This window comes from Podarcis vaucheri (assembly GCF_965113315.1).
Source record: "Podarcis vaucheri genome assembly, chromosome: 2".
NCBI classification, from domain to species: domain Eukaryota; kingdom Metazoa; phylum Chordata; class Lepidosauria; order Squamata; family Lacertidae; genus Podarcis; species Podarcis vaucheri.
Window position 1 is genome coordinate 114,417,562 of NC_138760.1, and position 19,463 is coordinate 114,437,024.

A 19,463-nucleotide genomic window follows, 5' to 3' on the forward strand; every position below is an offset into this window, starting at 1 on the left:
GTTTGTTCTACAACCCGCTCTTGCTCTGGAGCACTCTCTAGAAACTTTGTGAGAATCACCTGACCAGATTCAGATAAAATTACTCTGTAGAGACCCTTTTCATATCCCACAAAAATGCATCTGGCATTCTTTACTCCACCTGGAGCTTCTGTTCTCACATGAGACCCGAAAACCTTAAAATAGGCAACAGAAGGTTTTCTATTGAACAGCTTCTCAAAAGGAGAACATCCCAACTCTGTTGAGACTTTTCTCAACCACACATGAAAATAGGACGCTAGAGATTCGGCCCAATATTCATGTGGCAAATGTGAACTCAGCAATTGCGCATGCATCCCCTTTTGCAATTCTTTGTTCATCCTGACACAGACCCCCCTGTTCCACGCTTCTGGCGAGACAGCAACTTTGTGGTCTATCCCTTTTCCATCCAGGAACTTCTGAAACTTCTGTAACAGAAAAACTTGCTTGTCATCTGTGAAAAGACAATCAATGTTAACATCATGCATATTTTTAACCTTGTCACAAAACTCCTGAAACTTTTCTAAAGTTTCTTGCGGTTTTTCCATCATATGAACCCAAGAATAATTAGTGAAACAATCCACACACAAAAGGTAATATTTTGCACCGCCTCTAGATGGTTCTAGAGGACCAATCACATCAGCATACACCCGCTGAAATGCTCTGTCGACCTTCGGCACCTTCCGGGCGCTCTTGGTCACACCTGCAAGAGAGATTTTGTTAGAATCAGAAGAATTACATTTTATGTAATCACTTTGATCAAAAGTCAACAAATACAGTCCATCTTTCTCTTTGGCAGTAAGAAACAGTTCTCCATCTTTCTATATCTTGCAGCTTTTAGCATCATAGGTCAGTTTCAGTCCTTTCTTTGCAATCTGCGACACGCTCAGCAGATTAAATTTCAGTTCTGGAACCAGGTAAACATTACTTATAGTCAAGTTCAGACTCTCAAGATACACAGTTCCAATTCCAGTCGCTTCCAACTCTTGACCGTTGGCCTGTTTCACAGCGAAGCTTTAATTCTTCAACGTCGAAAATAATCCTCTGTGTGGGCACATATGGACGGTCGCGCCCGTGTCGATTATGAACGAGTTCCCAACATCTGGCGTGGTTCCTTTCGCCATCATAGCCTTTGCAGGTTTCACCTGGCACTTGGTACGGCTTTTGCCTGACGCCTCAGGCTTCGTAGAGCTGCTCTTTGCTCCTCTTGACTGGCGCGGCTTCCTACAGTTTCGCTGTAGATGCCCAGTCTGTCCACAATTGTAGCATCGGACAGCACTCAATGCTACACCATGCTCTCCAGTAGCATCAGCAGTGGGGGAATTAGAACTCTGTTCTTCCCTCCCCCTGTCCTTCACTTCCAGTGCAGCAAGTCTGTCGTGTTCATTCAGGACCACAGCACACACTCTTTCCGCGGTTAGCTGCGCGGCCGGTAGGGAACCAAGCTGACTGGCAACAACCTTGTAGGTGCGATTAAGGCTGTTTATCATCATGAAGCAAAATACTTCCTCCTGAAGACAGAAATTGCATTCCACCATCTGTTGACGCAGAAACCATCCTCTGCTACCATATGTTAGTATCTTCATCTCACAGGCAGAGGTACCTGGCCTCCCCCGAGGCAATTGAGCGAGATACTGTGCTTACCGTCCGTCTGCGACCTCCGGCAGACTAGGTAAACAAACCCGGCGATTCTTCTCATTAGACGTGAGAAGAACACACCCTCTGCTTTCCTCTTCTTCTCTCCCTCCCTGCATTCTCCCAGGGAGGAGAAATGAGACAGACAGGAGTCCTTTCTACATGTTTTATTCCTGTCACTCAACAGTACATAGAAATGTGCCTGCACCCTTCAGACTCCATCAGAAGAGTCACAACTCCTCCCCTGTACTTCCAGCACAGGTCAGATGACACTCTGAGCTAACATCCGGTGCTCAGTACAGAGAATAGGCTCCACCTTTTCTCCAACAGTACAGTGAGAAACCACAACATCCTGTTTTGCATTCCAGCTATCTGGAGCTGGCTTTTGCCTTGGTGCTTTTTCCTGACATATTTCCCCAGAACTAAAGGGTGTATGTGAATCCCCCTTGTGCCACAATAGTACATTTTTGCTGTTCCCAGTGGTCCCATAAAACTAAGGAATAATAAAATACTTGCTTCTAAAAAATTGTTAATCACTTTATCTTGCCCAGGGAAATCCAAATATTGGTAAGTGTTCTTTGGGCTTAGGTGAATTTGTAGTGGGCTGATTGACTAACAGTAGTATCACCTAGTCCACATCTTACCCACCTCTCCTCAAAACTATCACTGAGGACTTCGTTTGTTTTCCATACTCTGTGCATTGGAATAGAGACAACTAAGACCATTAGTAATTCCCTCCAGCTGCTTCCTTCTTTTGCTTGCTTGCCCTTTAGTAGGTTTCTCAGTTTCCTGTGCATCCATGAAGCACCAGCACCCAACACCAGTTGTACTTTCTCATTAAAATTCCCTCAGTCTTGAGGAAAGGAAAAGATAAGGTACAGTGATTTCTTTTGTGTTCGAGTTACAATAATTACACAGGAACCAAAATAGAATACAGACTGCAACTTGATTTTTAAACTTTATTGAAAGGAAGCATGATGGTTTGCATGATGGTTGCTGCTGTCAAGAGCAGGTTTTGGTCTGTGTTTGCATACATTTGGACACCATTTTGAAACCAGATAAGAGACTGGAAGCAATACAGAATACAGACCACAAGTTCACTTACAAACTTTATTGAAAGAAAGCATTGAAGCATCCAATAAAACAATATCACAAGGTATTATTCTTACGTTATTCTGTATGCAAAACTAGCAGTAATTTTAACTATTATTATTGAACTCTATGTTGATTGGCCACCTAGAACTCCCACCAGTCCAAACTACTTAAAAGCTTTGCTACGTTCCACTTGCATTGCAATGTTCAGGAAGGACAACAGAGAACAAACTCTCTCTGCCCAAGAAGCCTTGGAGCAGCAGGGTTCCATGAGCTCTAGGAAGAGATTGGTCCTAGAACAATAGGATTCAGAATGCAGAAGTCTGATTGGTCCTAGAACAATGCAGCAGTATGATTGGTCGGCAAGAGCCACCCAATCCAGCTCCAGATAGAAGTGAATCCACAACCTGATTGGCCTACAGGAGAATTCCAGAATTAGACAATCACATGCAGCCCATTGTGTAAATAATGTATATAAAGCAGATACTTTGAGGGGACTTCCATTCCCTCTTCACCAATATGAGCTGAATAAAGAGGATGAAATCCACTCTCAACTCTGTGTATATTTCAATGTGTGTACACCTGGCTTGAGAGCAGTACATGTTAAAAGGATCTAGGAGTCTTGGTTGACCACAAACTTGACATGAGCCAACAGTGTGACGCGGCAGCTAAAAAAGCCAATGCAATTCTGGGCTGCATCAATAGGAGTATAGCATCTAGATCAAGGGAAGTAATAGTGCCACTGTATTCTGCTCTGGTCAGACCTCACCTGGAGTACTGTGTCCAGTTCTGGGCACCACAGTTCAAGAAGGACACTGACAAACTGGAACGTGTCCAGAGGAGGGCAACCAAAATGGTCAAAGGCCTGGAAACGATGCCTTATGAGGAACGGCTAAGGGAGCTGGGCATGTTTAGCCTGGAGAAGAGGAGGTTAAGGGGTGATATGATAGCCATGTTCAAATATATAAAAGGATGTCATATAGAGGAGGGAGAAAGGTTGTTTTCTGCTGCTCCAGAGAAGCGGACACGGAGCAATGGATCCAAACTACAAGAAAGAAGATTCCACCTGAACATTAGGAAGAACTTCCTGACAGTAAGAGCTGTTCGACAGTGGAATTTGCTGCCAAGGAGTGTGGTGGAGTCTCCTTCTTTGGAGGTCTTTAAGCAGAGGCTTGACAACCATATGTCAGGAGTGCTCTGATGGTGTTTCCTGCTTGGCAGGGGGTTGGACTCGATGGCCCTTGTGGTGTATTCCAACTCTATGATTCTATGATTCTTAGTATTAACTAATGAGACCTATAATGGAAGGAGTGTGTTTGCAAGGGTTTGGGGTATGCAGGCCTCCATCAGAGAAAGTTTGGATGACATACTATGCAGGCGCTGTGTGGATTTCTGTGCAACCATTTTGACCTTGCCCCAGACACTCCCACAGTTTGTAAATTGGACGAATTAAATTGAACCATTTTCCCTCAAAAAGACTGCACCAGAATCCTCAATAAAATGCCATTTTACAATGAACCATAGAAACGAGTATTGTGTAGCGGGGGGGAGGGGGGGAGAATGAAAAAAAATTTAGTGGGTTCCGTCTGCCACAACAGTAAGTTTTGGAATATCCCAATCAGTCAGTCACCAGAAGGATACAACAGGAAACCAGTCCTCTCTCCAAATGCAAAAACTGAATTCACTGGAACATGATCTGTTAGAGCCAGCAATTTATTTTCAAGGCTGGATCTAGACGCATCAAAAAAGCATTTCAGGAAAACATGTTGTAAACTTCATAAAGGGAAATCATGTTGGCAAAACGATGGGATTCCACAGCACCATCTGGTGGCACGATGTTATAAAGTATATGAAGCATTTTTTCTTTACTAATGTAGCTGAACCCCAAGTTTCCACTGGATTCCCAAACTACGCTCTTTCTGTTCCTCTCAACGTCCAATAATGTATTTCAATGTAGAAAGAGTCATGAATACTTTTCTGGTTAATCCGTTCTCTACAATCTTTGCAAAGGGTTTGCTGTGTTGAGACGGCCGCACCCATTTGTCCCTTGGCAGAAAAAGAATCAGGCAATAAATAGCAGTAGTAGCTTAACTTATGGTAAGGAAGATGTTGCTCATGTTTGAAGAATCAGGTTCAGTGCAGCCATTGTATACGGCCGGGGGGCATCTCAGCTCACCCGATCCTGGTGGGTTTGGAAAATGCATGAGGCTTTCGGCAATATGCTGGGGTATCTCTGCAATGCAAGGGTGATGAGGGCAGTGGTTCTCTTTGGCTATTTGGTGTACTGGTATACTGATTGTTAGCCAAAATCCTAATGGGTGGAGTGACCAATGTCGAACACAGTGTCCTAGACCTCCATGCCCACCTGATACAGTGGTACCTCGGGTTACATACTGTCAGGGGCTCAGGGACAGAGGCACAGGGGAGAGAGGAGATGGAGAGCGAAGGGGAAGGATCTGAGGGCAGCATAGGGGAGTATGACAGTGACCCGAGAGATTCCATGAGCTTCTCCAGCGAATCAGAAGATTCCCAGAAGGAGGCGCCGATGGTCAGGGCAAGGGGGGTCCCAGGGGGGGCACACCAGAAACAGGGGGCCAGCGGGGACTCCCAAAGCAGCAGCTGGAGGTCAGGACCAGCTTCCTCACCAGAGCAGAGTTGGGGGGGGGAAGAGTCCCAGGTGTCAGGTCCAGCTAGCCTCCCCGAAGGGGGAAGCAGTGACAGGAGCAGTGAAACGGTCAGGAGGAAGGTTGCCGGCTGGGCGCGCGCGCCAAGCTCAAATGTACAGGCACGCGGGACAGCAGAAAGCCCGGATCGGGAACCAGGTCCTAAAGCCCGCCGGAGGCAGGGGGAAAACTCAGGGGACTCAGCGTCAGAAGAGTCTAGGAAGGGCGAGACCCCAGCTGACAGGCGGACCCAGAGGAGGAAAGAGCAAAGGAAGAGGTGGAGCAAGGCTAGAGTCTTAAACTGGTGTCTGGGGGGAGGAGACTCAGACGGAGCTTCGGCGGTCTAGAGTTTCAGACGTAGAGCTGCGCGCTGCTTATGTGAAAGACAAACTGAACTTCAATAAAGACTTTTGTACATAACAACGGACTGGCGTTGGTCCTTGGTGAGCTGGGACCTCGGGCAGCTCTGACACATACGCTTCAGGTTACAGACTCCACTAACCCAGAAATAGTGCTTCAGGTTAAGAACTTTGCTTCAGGATGAGTACAGAAATCATGTTCCTGCGGCGCAGCAGCAGCAGGAGGCCCCTTAGCTAAAGTGGTGCTTCAGGTTAAGAACAGTTTCAGGTTAAGTACGGACCTCCGGAATGAATTAAGTACTTAACCTGAGGTACCAATGTACTATCTTATGTGAAAAGAATGCCTGTTCCTTCCAATTCACAAGACACTTATTATATGAGGCTGGGAGGAACCTTCTTGATTTTTGCCTGTGTTTGCATACATTTGGACACCATTTTGAAGCCAGATGACAGACTGGAAGCAAAATATAGACCACAAGTTAACTTGCAAACTTTATTGAAAGTAACAATTGAAGCATCTGATAAAACAATATTACAAGGTATTACTGTCACGTTTTTTCTGCATGCAAAAGTAGCAATCGTTTTAAGTATTACTATCGAACTCTGTCGTGATTGGCCACCTAGAACTCCCACCAGTCCACACTACTTAAAAGCTTTGCTATGTTCCAGTTACATTGCAATGTTCAGGAAAGAGAAAAGAGAACATTTGAACTCTCCAACCAAGGAGGGGATGGGAAGAACAGAGGGGTTCCATGAGCTCCAGGAAGAGATGAATTGAGAATCTGATGGACAGGACGCAGGAGAGTCCAAATAGAAGTGGTTCCAGACTCCCCCCAACCATCCTGACTGACTGTGTGGAATGAGATGTTCTAAGAACGTGGTTAAGAGCTGATAAATCATCAGGGTCCTGTCAGAATTAGGGCAGATGCCTGTTATGCCAAATGTACGATCCCGCTCTAGGAATGGGACTCATGATCATTCAGAGTTTGCAGAGAATCATGAGACTCAGACACAGAACAGACCAAGATAGAAAACTGTCCTATGACTTGAGGCAGATGGTTTTGCTGACGAGCAGGCAGAGACCATCCAAGTTCGCCCTCTTGTTTAATGAATCTCATCACTATCCCAACCACAAGCGAATGTTTTGGATAAAAAATTCTGTGATTTGCCCAGTTCTAGCAAGGGAGGGGAACTCTAGGCATAAGGAAGCATTCTGGTCTTCCCCATTTGGCACAAGAGGCTATTTCAGAAGACCCCCACCCCAGCCCACATCCACCCTACGCCTGACTTCATATGAGGTCAGGTGTGGGGAAGGTAAGAGTAGACAGTGTAAAGCACTGCTTGGTAGGTGTCTATGAACTCATCAAGGAACATCCCATCCCACCCTCTTGCTGCAGTCAGTTGCACACTTTTGTGGGGAGAAGTTACAGTGAAGGAACGCATAAATGAGTGGGCACAAATGGGTGGTCCTCTTCTCTGGAACAGGAAGGAGGAGCAATTTAGGAACAGAATAGTAAAATCAGTCAAAACATAAGTCATTTTCACAGCATGATACTTTCAGTTTAACGTCATCTGTTTCTTCCATTCTACATGCCAGTCTCAGGAAAGATTGGCCACAGTGTTTGACGACTCTCACCAATTCACCTTTATCAACTGGAGAGAGATAGAGAAGTATCTTTGTTGAGATTAACCAGTAAATGAAGATAATTTTATTGTATTAGTCCAAAGTCCATATCAAAAGAGAGGACAAAGGTTACATGAACTACACTTTACAATTTGAACTCAATCTTGAAAAGTATATTTAAAACAGACATTTGAATTTATTTTGCTAAAGCTACTTAAGTGTCAACATTAAAATAAAAGTAGGTTAAAGCATATGCAAAATATATGTCTAAATAAAACAAACCCTTAAATCTCAGAATCTCCACCACTGTTTTCAAGGATAAATCACAAATACTTTTCCTTCAGACTGAGAAATAGGCCACTTTCCAAGTGACATGCCAGTTCCTTGAAGCAGAAACCTTACCTTTTCTGTCCCTCTCCAACATTTCATCTTTTTAGGCAAGGTCCCTCTACATAATATGGCTTACTATAAGAATATATCTGGCATTCAAGATTCTAATGAGGTAGCTCTTCCAGTACTGCTGGAAGACTGTTGCACAGTCTGTCTTGCAGTGATATGTCCATGTGTTGGGTTGAAATAAGCGACAGACGAATTGCAAGGTGTCATACGGGAGGCATCTCTCGAGCATGTCTCGGTGAGTCCCTTTTATTGAATATTACAGCATTACCACATATGTGCTTGTTGCTGATTGGTTAACATGAATACAATGCATGAATACAAAAAGGAGTTGAAATTATACGTGTTTGTTTGTTACTGTATGTATATTTTTGTACTGTGTGTATTGTATGTGTTTTTAAAAATCTGTGAAAATTTAATAAAAACTTATTAAAAAAACAACATGAATACAATGCAAAGGTTGAATATAGGTATTAATAATCATCAATAGATTAAAGGTTGGGAAAGGGAACACAGAATTAGACAGGCGTGAAACCTCCTTATTAAACTATTAACTAGTGATTGAGTATCAAGACTTAAACTATTACTAATGATTAATATTGCATGACATGAAAGAACATAACAATCGCGTTCCGTAGATGTGGTCAACAATGTGTTAAGAACAGATCAGGGTACTGAACTCAATGTGAACTGATCAGAACATTCCCAGACCCATGCGCAGAGGCAAAAACTTCCCAGCACCATGAATCTCCCCAGCTTCACAACAGAATCCATGTGTTCAAAATGGAGTTGGGGGGAAAAGCTTTCTAATGCTCCATTTTCATTGGAAATGCTTGGTCTTTTTCATATTGCTGCTGAGACTTTGCACTTGCCAACCAATGCACTGTCATGTGTGAATACGCTACGCATCATGCACCATGTTGGATGAGGAAAGGGACAGCTCTGTCAATTGCTCATTGACTGCTTTGGTAAAAGATGTTACAGCTTACATTACCAAGTGAATTCAGAGCCTGACCAGAAAATTCGAACTGTTGTACTAAATATATTACAGCATTTTCCCAAATATAAGCCTCATTCCCCGCCCCCCAAATTCCAACAGTGAAAGTGCGGCTTATATTCGTGACCTTACACCACTGTCAAAGTGGCGCAGTTCCCCCCCCCCCAGGAAGCAGCCCGGAAGTGCGGGGCAATGGCGCACTGCCTGCCCACCGCTCCCAAGCCTTCCCCAAGCCACCAGAAAGAAGGTGGAAGGCCACCAGGAAAGCGGTGCAGCTCCCCCCAGGAAGCAGCCTGAGTACAGTGGTGCCTCGCAAGACGAAATTAATTCGTTCTGCAAGTCTCTTTGTCTTGCGAGTTTTTCGTCTTGCGATGCACAGTTTCCCATAGGAATGCATTGAAAATCAATTAATGCGTTCCTATGGAAACCGCCTTCAGACCAGGTCCGGGGACAGTCTGTCCCCGACCTCTTCTGAAGGCTGGGGGGGGGGGACAAGGGCTTTTCTTCCCACCCCAGCGTTTTAAAAAACCCCGGGACAGCTGAGGACTTCTCCGCTGTCCGGGGCGATCTTAAAATGCTGGTGGGCGGCATTTTAAAATCGCCCCGGGACTTAAAAGCCCCTAGGAAGGTAGGCAGGGGGGACAAAGACTTTTGCCCCCCTGCCTTCAAAAGCTGTCCTGGACAGGCTTCGCGGACCTCTCCCGCTGCTTGCGGAGGGTTGCCAGCATGCCGAAGCCTGCGCGCGCTGAGATCAGCGCGCCCAGGCTTCGTGGCCCCGCCGCCCGGCTTCAGAGCATCGTTCCGAAGCCGGGCGTGGGAGGAGGTGTTCCCTCCCCGCCGCCCGGCTTCGGAGCATCGTTCCGAAGCCGGGCGGCGGGAGGAAGTGTTCCCTCCTCGCCACCCGGCTTCGGAGCATCGTTCCGAAGCCGGGCGGTGGCGGGAGGTGTTCCCGCCCCGCAGCCCGGCTTCGGAGGAGGTCCGAGGACAGTGGGGAAGACGCGCTGCGCTTCCCCGCTGTCCCGGAGATTTCCCTATGGGCTGTCGTCTTGCGAAGCAAGCCCATAAGGAAATTCGTTTTGCGAAGCGCCTCCAAAACAGAAAACCCTTTCGTCTAGCGGGTTTTCCGTCTTGCGAGGCGTTCGTCTTGCGGGGTACCACTGTATTGTCTTTTTTCTCTCCCCCCCCTTCAATTCTGGGTGCAGCTTATATTCATACCAATATGGTATTCCCTAGAGAAACTTTGGGCTCTTCCATTTATTGAGCCATCCATCCTCCAACTGCCTCCAGACACTCACACAAGGACACAAGTATGGTACAAGGACTTTCTTTTCTACACTGAGGCCCACCATAAAAAAGGAGGAACGTCGACAGGAGAGTCTCCTTACCTGAAAAGCTTTCTGCCATCATACAGAATGATGCCTCACATGTCACATCATTCGGTAGGCATGGCTCGCCAGGACCATTCATGATGCATTTCCTGCATTTCACAGCATCTGTTGTAAGAGACAGTAAGGACCAATTGATATTCAATGCTCTAACCCACCAAAATCCGATCAGCACACATAGCTGTCAGAAGAGACCCCAGAACAGAAATGGTATAATCTTTTTTCCCTTGGACAGTCAGACAAAATTTGCATCTCTGTGTATATATTAAGAGATGGAAATTGTATGCAAATTTGTAGCACGCTCCTGTGGCCTGAGACTAGCAAAACCTTCCGCCTAGACAGCTGGACCTTCTTTCTCGAAGATGGTACACTCTGAATCGAAGCAATCGTCAGTCGGGTTTTCTGTGGATTGACGTTTGTTTGGATTCAGCCGAAAGTAGCGAGTCTTCCTGAAGAAAGTGGTGGGGGGAAATGGAAAACCCCTTGGTCCTTGCCTCAAAAGCACAGGGTGAACAGCAGTGTGCATGAGCCCTAAATCTCTCCAACTATACACATGCAACAAGAGGTGGGTGATTTGATTCACTTCTACAAACATAGGGAACTGCCTTGTTTATTTTGCCCCATTATCAGGATACGCCACGATCTTCTCACTGAAACGTTCAACTGGAGATGGTAGGTAAGGGATTAACTTGGGGCTTTCTTCACGGAAGGCAAGAGCTCTAACACGGAAATATCACAACCCCACTAAAGGAGGCAAATATTCCACGCTTGCCCCAAAGTACATCCCCTCTGGGTTGCTCATAGATTCAACCTATGTAGAAGAGTGGCTTATTCTTGCTTCACCTGTTCAAGGACAGGAAGTGGGGACCATACTTACCTCCAGTCCTGAGGCAAAGCAGAACACAGAATGTAAGTAGCCAGACCTGAAGCAGACGTGGCCTTTGATTACCAAGAAACAAGCTCTGCTCCATTGGAATGCCTTTTGTATGGAGTGACAGCTTTCAAAGCCTAGCAGCTGAGAAACCACAGGTTTTCAGGGCAGGCAGGAACACGCTGCTCACTTTGAGGAGCCGGGTTCAAGATATCCATTATATACGGCTGGGAGGAACCCTCTTGGCTTCTCACCTCATCCTGGTGGCATTGAAAGGTCCAAAGAGCCTCTGGCAAGATGCTTGGGTCACTCGGGTGGGCAGCAGAGAGTGAAGGCGATGGTTGTCTTGGGCCCTTTCAGGCATAAAGTTCTGATTGTTAGCCCAAATACAGATGGGCTGAGGAATCAGCTGCATGCTGTACAGAATGTCGCGGACCACAGCAGATGCCTGATGCTATCTTATGAGGGTTTTCTGTTCTGCTCCAGGTTTCAGTTGTAATAGTACGATGTGCCGAGCAGGTAACTCTCAACCAGCCTGCAGATGAAACACAATGGGTGACTTCTGGCCAGCCCATATTCCCGAATCATTGTGTTAGCAGCTTTCTTTTGTATCTCACTGCGGCTCATAGTGCAGTGCAATGAATGATGTGCACAGCCATGTGTTTCTGTTCTCCATGAGTGATAAATAAGTGGTCCTTTGATATTGCATGTATCTTCAACTTTACTCAAAGATGTGGGACATAGAGAGACAGCAGGCTTGCAAGACAGACTCTCATTCCTGGCAATCCCATGAACAGATATTCTGGCCACCTTCATATTTCTTGGAGCCAAACTGCATCCAATAGGAGCTGATGCTTTTAATTGGGGAGAGGTGGAAGGTTGGCTGGTTAGTCAGTTGACTGAGGCCCTTTTATTTTGGAATCTGAGTGCCAAGTCTTGGAGAAACAGAGTAATATGGTACGGTTACATTAATACTTCCAGATGCTGACTGGGCTCATGTGATTTGTGTATGGGATTCTATATGAACCCTGCCATATACGATGCAAGAGTGTTATGCAGAATGGAGGATCTGCTTTGTTTGTTCTGCCCTGTCGTATTCTTGCCTGTGTCTTCTGGAAGCTGGAGGGGCCCAGAGAGGGAAAGGAAATGCAGCTGAACACAGAAGTCTGTTGCAAAGCATGGGATATGACCCGTATAATTAAGATTTCCTCAATTTTGAGGAAGGGAAAATATGAGGTACAGTGATTTCTTTTGTGATCAAGATACAGTAATTACACAGGAGCTAAAATAGAATACAGACCGCAACTTCATTTTTAAATTTTATTGAAAGAAATAATTGATGCGTAAGGTACAACAAATAATACAAGCTATTATTTTCGCCTCATTACTGCATGCAAAACTAGCAGTGATTTTAACTATTATTATTGAACGCTATCGTGGTTGGCCACCTAGAACTCCCACCAGTCCAAACTACTTAAAACTTTGCTATGTTCCAGTCATATGGCAATGTTCAGGAAAGAGAACAGAGAGCATTCAAACTCTCCAACCGAGGAGAGGTTGGGAAGAACAGGGTTCCATGAGCTCCAGGAAGAGAGGAATTGTCACCATCCCTAGCACAGGTTATTGTATTTGATAACATCTTCTGTGATTTGCCAAGTTCAGGCAGGGATGGGGAGTGATAAAGAGACCTACAAATCCTATAGACAGTGCAAATCACTGCTTGGTACATGTCCATCAACTCTCCAAGAAACGACCCATTCCACCCCAATACCTAAGTCAATAGTGCACTTTTGCAAGAGGAACTTACTTTTCAAATACAGATAGGTAGCCGTGTTGGTCTGCCACAGTCAAAATAAAAAAATTATTGGTATGAGCATGATACACTGAAGAAGTGTGCATGCACACGAAAGCTCATACCAAGAACTAACTTAGTTGGTCTTTAAGGTGCTACTGGAAGGAATTTTTTTATTTTTACTTTTCAAAATATCAGACAATGAAGTAGTGCAAAAATGAGTGAGCACAAATGAGTGGTCCTCCTCTCGGGAGCAGGAAGGAGAAATGAAGTTGTGAACTGAATGAGTGTTTGATTAACAAGTATGGATAGCCAAATTGGGCGTTTCCCGTGCTCATGGAGGCTTCCCAATGCACTCAGGGTGCTGGAAAATCATCGGTCTAAGATATATGGCAGCCCTCCGCAAATACAGAAGACTCCCCAGGTCACACAGTCAGCCACCATTTTGTGGAGGACGATGAGGCTGTTTGGTGTGGAACATCCCCTGAATGTGATTATTGGCCATGTCATCAGAATGTCTGCATGGGGCTTTTGTCTGTCATTTGAATTGCAATGGCAGGAGGAAGACCTGTTGTCCATCGAAAGGAAATGATATGAAACGTTCTAATATTATGTCTAATATTATGGAGGACAGAAGTGCCTGGCGTGCTCTGGTCCATGGGGTCACGAAGAGTCGGACACGACTAAACGACTAAACAACAATATTATGTCTATCAAAGGGGAAAGATTAGTTACCCACCCTTTTACATGGATAGGCGAAAACAACTTTAGAATAGAATAGTAAGATCAGTCAAGACATAAGTCGCTATTACAGCATGATACTTTCTTCTTATCTCCCGATGTCACCTCTGTTTTCAAACTGTCTTCACCACATTCTTTGACGTAATTAGTCAATTTGCCATTTTGTCCTGGAGAGAGATAGATAAGTACTTAGGTTGATATTAACTAGTGAATGAAGAGAATTTTACTGAATTAGTCCATAGTTCATATCAAGAAAGAGAAAATCTTTCCCCACATTTTAAACTTCATTTAAAAATATGCACTTAAATAGAATTTTGTATTTATTTTGCTAAAACAACTAAAATGTCAACATTAAAATAAAATGAACATTTATGAAAGATACATGTCCATTTTTTTATTTTTAGTTTTAAACTTATATTTCAGGTTATTCTAGTCCCAGCATAGAAAAAGGAAGATGGTTGACAGAAAAGACTTACCTGAAAATATTTCTATCTTCAGGCAGAATGGCCCCATACATGTCTTCTCCTTCGGTTCGCATGGCTTGCCAGGCCCCTTTGAAGAGCACAGTCTGCATTTCACAGCGTCTGTTGTAACAGACAGCATTTCGTTTGTGAAGGGACCAATCAGTATTCAATGTTCAACTAAACTTGCATCTCTGTGTATAGATTAAGAGATGGAAATTGTTTGTGGCAAGCTCCTGTGCCCTGAGACTAGCAACACCTTCCACCTAGACAACTAGACCCTCTTTTCCAAAGATAGCACAAACTTGCAGTGTTCATGTTTTCATCAGGAGGCAGGAGAAAAGCAGCTTCCTTTCACAGGTAAAAGGGAAATTGAACTCTCCCCTGAAATGGACTCCAAGGTACAGGATTTCACCTTAAGAACTGGATCTGCTGAATTGAAACAATCGTCAGTAGGGTTTTCTGCGGTTAGATGTGCTTGGATTCAGCCACAAACACATTCCTGGGGAAAGTGGTGAGGCAAATGGAAAACCGCCTGGCTCTTTCCTCAAAAGCACAGGATGAGCAGAAGTGTGCATGAGCCCTGAATCTACCCAGCTATACACATACAAGAGATGGGTAATTTGATTCACTTCTACAAACACAGAGAGCTGCCTTGTCTATTTTGCCCCGTTATCAGGATGCTCCACTTTCTTCTCACTGAAATGTTCACCTGGAGATGTTAGGTAGGGGATTAACTAGGGGCTTTCTCAATGGAAGTCATGTGCTCCAACACTGAACTATCACGTCCCCACTTTAGGAGGCATGTACAGTGGTACCTGGAAGCTGTGGCTGAATGGTTACGTGGGAGCCGGTTGAAGTTAAATCCTTTGAAGACAGAGGTCCTCTGGCTGGGACGGAGCGATATGGAATTGAGGGGGCAACTCCCATCTCTTGCGGGGGTGCAATTAGTGCCAGCATCGTCCGTTAAGAGTTTGGGTGTAATCTTCGATACCTCCCTCTCTATGGAGGCGCAGATTACAGCTATAACAAAGGCGGCATTTTTTCATCTCCGCCAAGCTAAGCAGTTGGCTCCTTATCTCTCTCGCCCTGACCTAGCCACTGTGATCCACGCGACGGTCACCTCCAGACTGGATTATTGTAACTCGCTCTACGTGGGGCTGCCCTTGAGACTGACCCAGAAACTCCAGCGGGTGCAGAATGCCGCGGCAAGACTCTTTACGGGGTCTTCGCTGCGATATCATATCCATCCGGTACTATACCAGCTGCACTGGCTCCCGGTGGAGTACAGGATCAGGTTTAAGGTGCTGGTTTTAACCTTTAAAGCCCTATACGGCCTAGGACCCTCGTATCTACGGGACCACCTCTCCTGGTATGTCCCACAGAGAAATTTACGGTCTGCAAATAAAAACACCCTAAAGATCCCAGGCCACAGAGAGGTTAGGTTGGCCTCAACTAGAGCCAGGGCTTTCTCGGCCACGGCTCCAATCTGGTGGAACGCTCTGTCACAAGAGACTAGGGCCCTACAGGACCTGACATCCTTCCGCAGGGCCTGCAAGACAGAGCAGTTCCACCAGGCCTTTTGTCAGGGCGCAGCCTGACCCCCTCCTCTGGCAATCTGCACAAAATTTTGCTTGATGGTTGCCATTAATTTGATTTTAATTTGATTTAATTAATTTTATAATGAATGTTTTAGAATGTTGGACTATTTTGATTGTTGTTAGCCGCCCTGAGCCCAGCTTCGGCTGGGGAGGGCGGGATATAAATAAAATTTATTATTTATTTTTTATTATTATTACCTCAGGTTACATGCACTTCATGTTACAGACTCCACTAACCCAGAAATAGTACCTTGGGTTACGAACTTTGCTTCAGGATGAGAACAGAAATCGTGTTCCGGCGGCACTCGGCAGCGGGAGGCCCCATTAGATAAACTGGTGCTTCTGGCTGAGAACGAATTAAATACTTAACTCGAGGTACCACTGTATTCCTCTCTTGCCCCAAAGTACATCCCCTCCAGTTGCTCATAGATTTAACCTATGTAAAACAGTGTCTTATTCTAGTTTTACCTATTTTGGGATGGGGAATGGGAGCAATACTTACCTCCAGTCCTGAGGCAAAGCAGAACACAAAATGTAAGTAGCCAGACCTGAAGCAGACGTGGCCTTCGATTACCAAGAAACAAGCTCAGCTCCATTGGAATGCCTTTTGTATGGAGAGACAGCTTTCGAAGGCTAGCAGCTGAGGAACCGCAGGGCAAGAAGCCTAGAATAAAATTTAAAATACTAACGGATGCAAAGGAAAGAGGTGGATTTGCCCTGCCAGACCTTAAACTTTATTATGAATCAGCAGCTTTTTGCTGGCTGAAAGAATGGCTGCTTCTTGAAAACACAGACATTTTGGATTTAGAAGGTTTTAATAAAGTATTTGGATGGCATGCATAATTGTGGTATGATAAGGTCAAAGCACATAAAGCATTTAAAAATCATATTGTCAAGAAAGCATTGTTTAATGTTTGGATAAGATATAAGGACCTACTGGAAAATAAAATCCCAAGGTGGCTGTCACCGATGGAAGCGAAAGCTCAGAAGAAGCTCAATATGGAGGCCAAATGGCCGAAATATTGGGAAATTCTGGAACAAGAGGGAGATAGATTGAAACTGCAGAGTTTTGAGAAACTAAAAAACAAAGTGCAAGATTGGCTTCATTACTATCAGATAATGGAGGCATACAATTTGGACAAGAAAATTGGCTTCCAGGTGGAAAAATCAAAATTAGAAACAGAACTGTTAGAACCCAAAACTAAGATTTTGTCAAAGATGTATAACTTGCTGTTAAAATGGAATACTCAGGATGAAACGGTGAAATCTGCTATGATTAAATGGGCACAAGATGTTGGACATAACATAATGATGGCTGACTGGGAACAGTTATGGACCACAGGTATGAAGTTTACGGCATGTAATGCTTTAAGAGAGAATATTATGAAAAGGATATACAGGTGGTACATGACACCAGTCAAGCTTGCAAAAATCTATCACTTGCCCGATTATAAATGTTGGAAATGTAAAGAAACTGAAGGTACATTCTTTCACCTTTGGTGGACATGCCCAAGGATTAAGGCTTTCTGGGAGATAAATCTATAATGAAATGAAAAAGGTATATAAATATACCTTCTTGAAGAAACCAGAGGCCTTCCTCCTGGGCATGGTCGGCCAATTGGTGCCAAAGAAGGACAGAACTTTCTTTATGTGTACTACCACAGCAACAAGAATACTTATTGCAAAGTATTGGAAGACACAAGATTTACTCACTCTGGAAGAATGGCAGATGAAGGTGATGGACTATATGGAACTGGCGGAAATGACTGGCAGAATCCGAGACCAGGGAGTAGAGTCGGTGGAAGAAGATTGGAAGAAATTTAAAGACTATTTACAGAAATACTGCTAAATTAATGAATGTTAGAATGATGTCAGAATGAATTTAAGTGGTTTTAGCAGCAATGTTATAAAGGTGTATGTTAAAATGGATTGTTAACAGGTGAGAATCCAAAGTTATAATATATTAAGTTAAAGGATTAAGACAAAAACAAAGAGGGAAAGGAATTGCTGAATTAACTAATAGAACTGGAATACAAAAAAGGGAGGTGTGAGGAGGTCAGGGAAACAAGGAAATGAAATGTAAGGTATGGAAAGATTGATGTGTTTTTTAAGTGTTTTTTATCTTTTTCTGTATTTTGTATTTTTTCTTTTTTATTTCTTTCTCTTCTTCCTTTCTTTTTATCTATGTAATTTTTTCTTTGAAACTTTAGTAAATATCATTTTTTTTAAAAAAGAGAAACCGCAGGTTTTCAGGGCAGGCAGGAACACGATGCCCAATTTGAGGAGCCGGGTTCAAGATATCCATTATATAAGGCTGGCTTCTCACCTCATCCTGGTGGCCTTTAAGGGTCCAAGGAGCCTCTGGCAATATCCTGGGTTGACAGTGAAGAATAGCAAGGATGAAGGCAGTGGTTGCCTTGGGCCATTTCAGGCACAAAGTGCTGGTTGTTAGGACAAATCCAGATGGGCTGAGGGATCAGCTGAATGCTGCACAGAACGTCCCAGATCTTATCTTTTGTGGAAGAATTGCTTGCTCCTTTCATTAGGCTCCCTGTTCAGCTCTGGGTTTCAATTGTGACACGAAGATGTTCTGAGCAGCCAATTCTCATATAGCCTGCATTCTGGCTTGATCATCCATATTGCTAGAAAGTTCTGTTAGAAGGAGCTCACTTTTTTATTCTGTTGCTGCTCACAGCAGTATGAAAGCTGTGCACAAGTATGTTTCTCTGTCCACCTTCCGTGAGTGATACATGGTGAAGGAATGATCACCGGGTGGGAAGCACACTTCCACCTGCCGGGTGTAGAGCACACTTCCACCCGCAGACAAAGCCACAGCTGTCTGAACATCATGCCCTCTACCTAACCTTTGCTCTCTTAGTGGTCTGCTGTGCCCTGTCTGTGACCTTTGTCTCCTTCGTCATACATGGTTCAAGGGGGAAATGACGCAGTGGAAACAGGTGCCAAAATAACTTTGTACCACCCCTCGATCTCAGGATTGGAAGACGTGTAAAGGTCACAGTCCAAAATCTATCTAACTGGTTTTGCATATTGTGCTAATAAAAAGAGCTTCGGCAGAGCTAGCTGGCAGCTTGCTTGTGCACAGCTCACCTGCATTACCAACTCCTGCCTCGTGTCCTTCACTTCCCATGGTCCTTTAATATTGCATCCATCTTAGACCACGTTCAAAGACATAGGACCCGGAAACAAAAGCAGGTGAGCCCATGTCATACATTTGCCTCCTGATGGATTTTTGTGGCTCCACAGCATTGGTTATAGATGCCAGTTTAACAAGTTTTCAGTTGGTTTGTGTGGTAAAGTATCAATTTACCACCATCAGCTGAAGGGCAAGTTTTGCTACCACTGTTCCCAAGTTCAGTGACTGCCTTTCCTCTGATTGGAATGAATGGCAACTCTTCACTTGCAGGGGAGTAGGTCAAGTGTTGCAGTTGAGAGAACTATGGGCAGAAGCTGAAATCTGTTCTCTGACTTTTCACTGCTATACCCAGGATGCCCAACCCACCTGCCCCTAGTTAGAAAACCCAATCTTGCTCTAGATCAGGGGGGTCAAACTCAAATTCATCGGGGGCCGCACCAGCAGTTTGGTCACCCTCAAAGGGCCGGTTGTATCGGCCTAAAATATTTGAGCAGGCTGAGACCCCCGAAGTTGATGGGCTTTTACATTTACCATATTTTTCGCCCCATAAAACACACTTTTTCCCCTCCAAAAATGAAGGGGAAATGTGCCTGCGTCTTATGGGGCGAATGCAAGCTTTCGCTGAAGCCTGGAGAGCGAGGGGGGTCGGTGCGCACCGACCCCTCTCGCTCTCCAGG

The 19,463-nt window shown here is 44.7% G+C and overlaps 3 long non-coding RNA genes across 3 annotated transcripts in view; all 3 read right to left on the bottom strand.

The window, feature by feature from the left end:
• Positions 1-7,375: 7,375 nt before the first annotated feature.
• Positions 7,376-11,371, bottom strand: LOC309525406. Its single transcript, XR_014216240.1, has 3 exons — positions 11,044-11,371; positions 10,167-10,274; positions 7,376-7,417 (listed from the first exon to the last, which is right to left on the bottom strand). It is a non-coding gene; the product is annotated as an uncharacterized lncRNA (long non-coding RNA).
• Positions 11,372-12,343: 972 nt separating this feature from the next.
• The window catches only part of LOC309525421, a 36,373-nt gene continuing 29,253 nt past the window's right edge, over positions 12,344-19,463 (bottom strand). Inside the window, exon 4 of the long non-coding RNA XR_014216258.1 lies at positions 12,344-12,725. This is a non-coding gene — a long non-coding RNA (uncharacterized lncRNA). The remainder of the gene's footprint in view (positions 12,726-19,463) is intronic.
• LOC309525548 lies at positions 13,538-16,275 on the bottom strand. The gene is made up of 3 exons (XR_014216406.1): positions 16,135-16,275; positions 14,047-14,154; positions 13,538-13,737 (listed from the first exon to the last, which is right to left on the bottom strand). It is a non-coding gene; the product is annotated as an uncharacterized lncRNA (long non-coding RNA).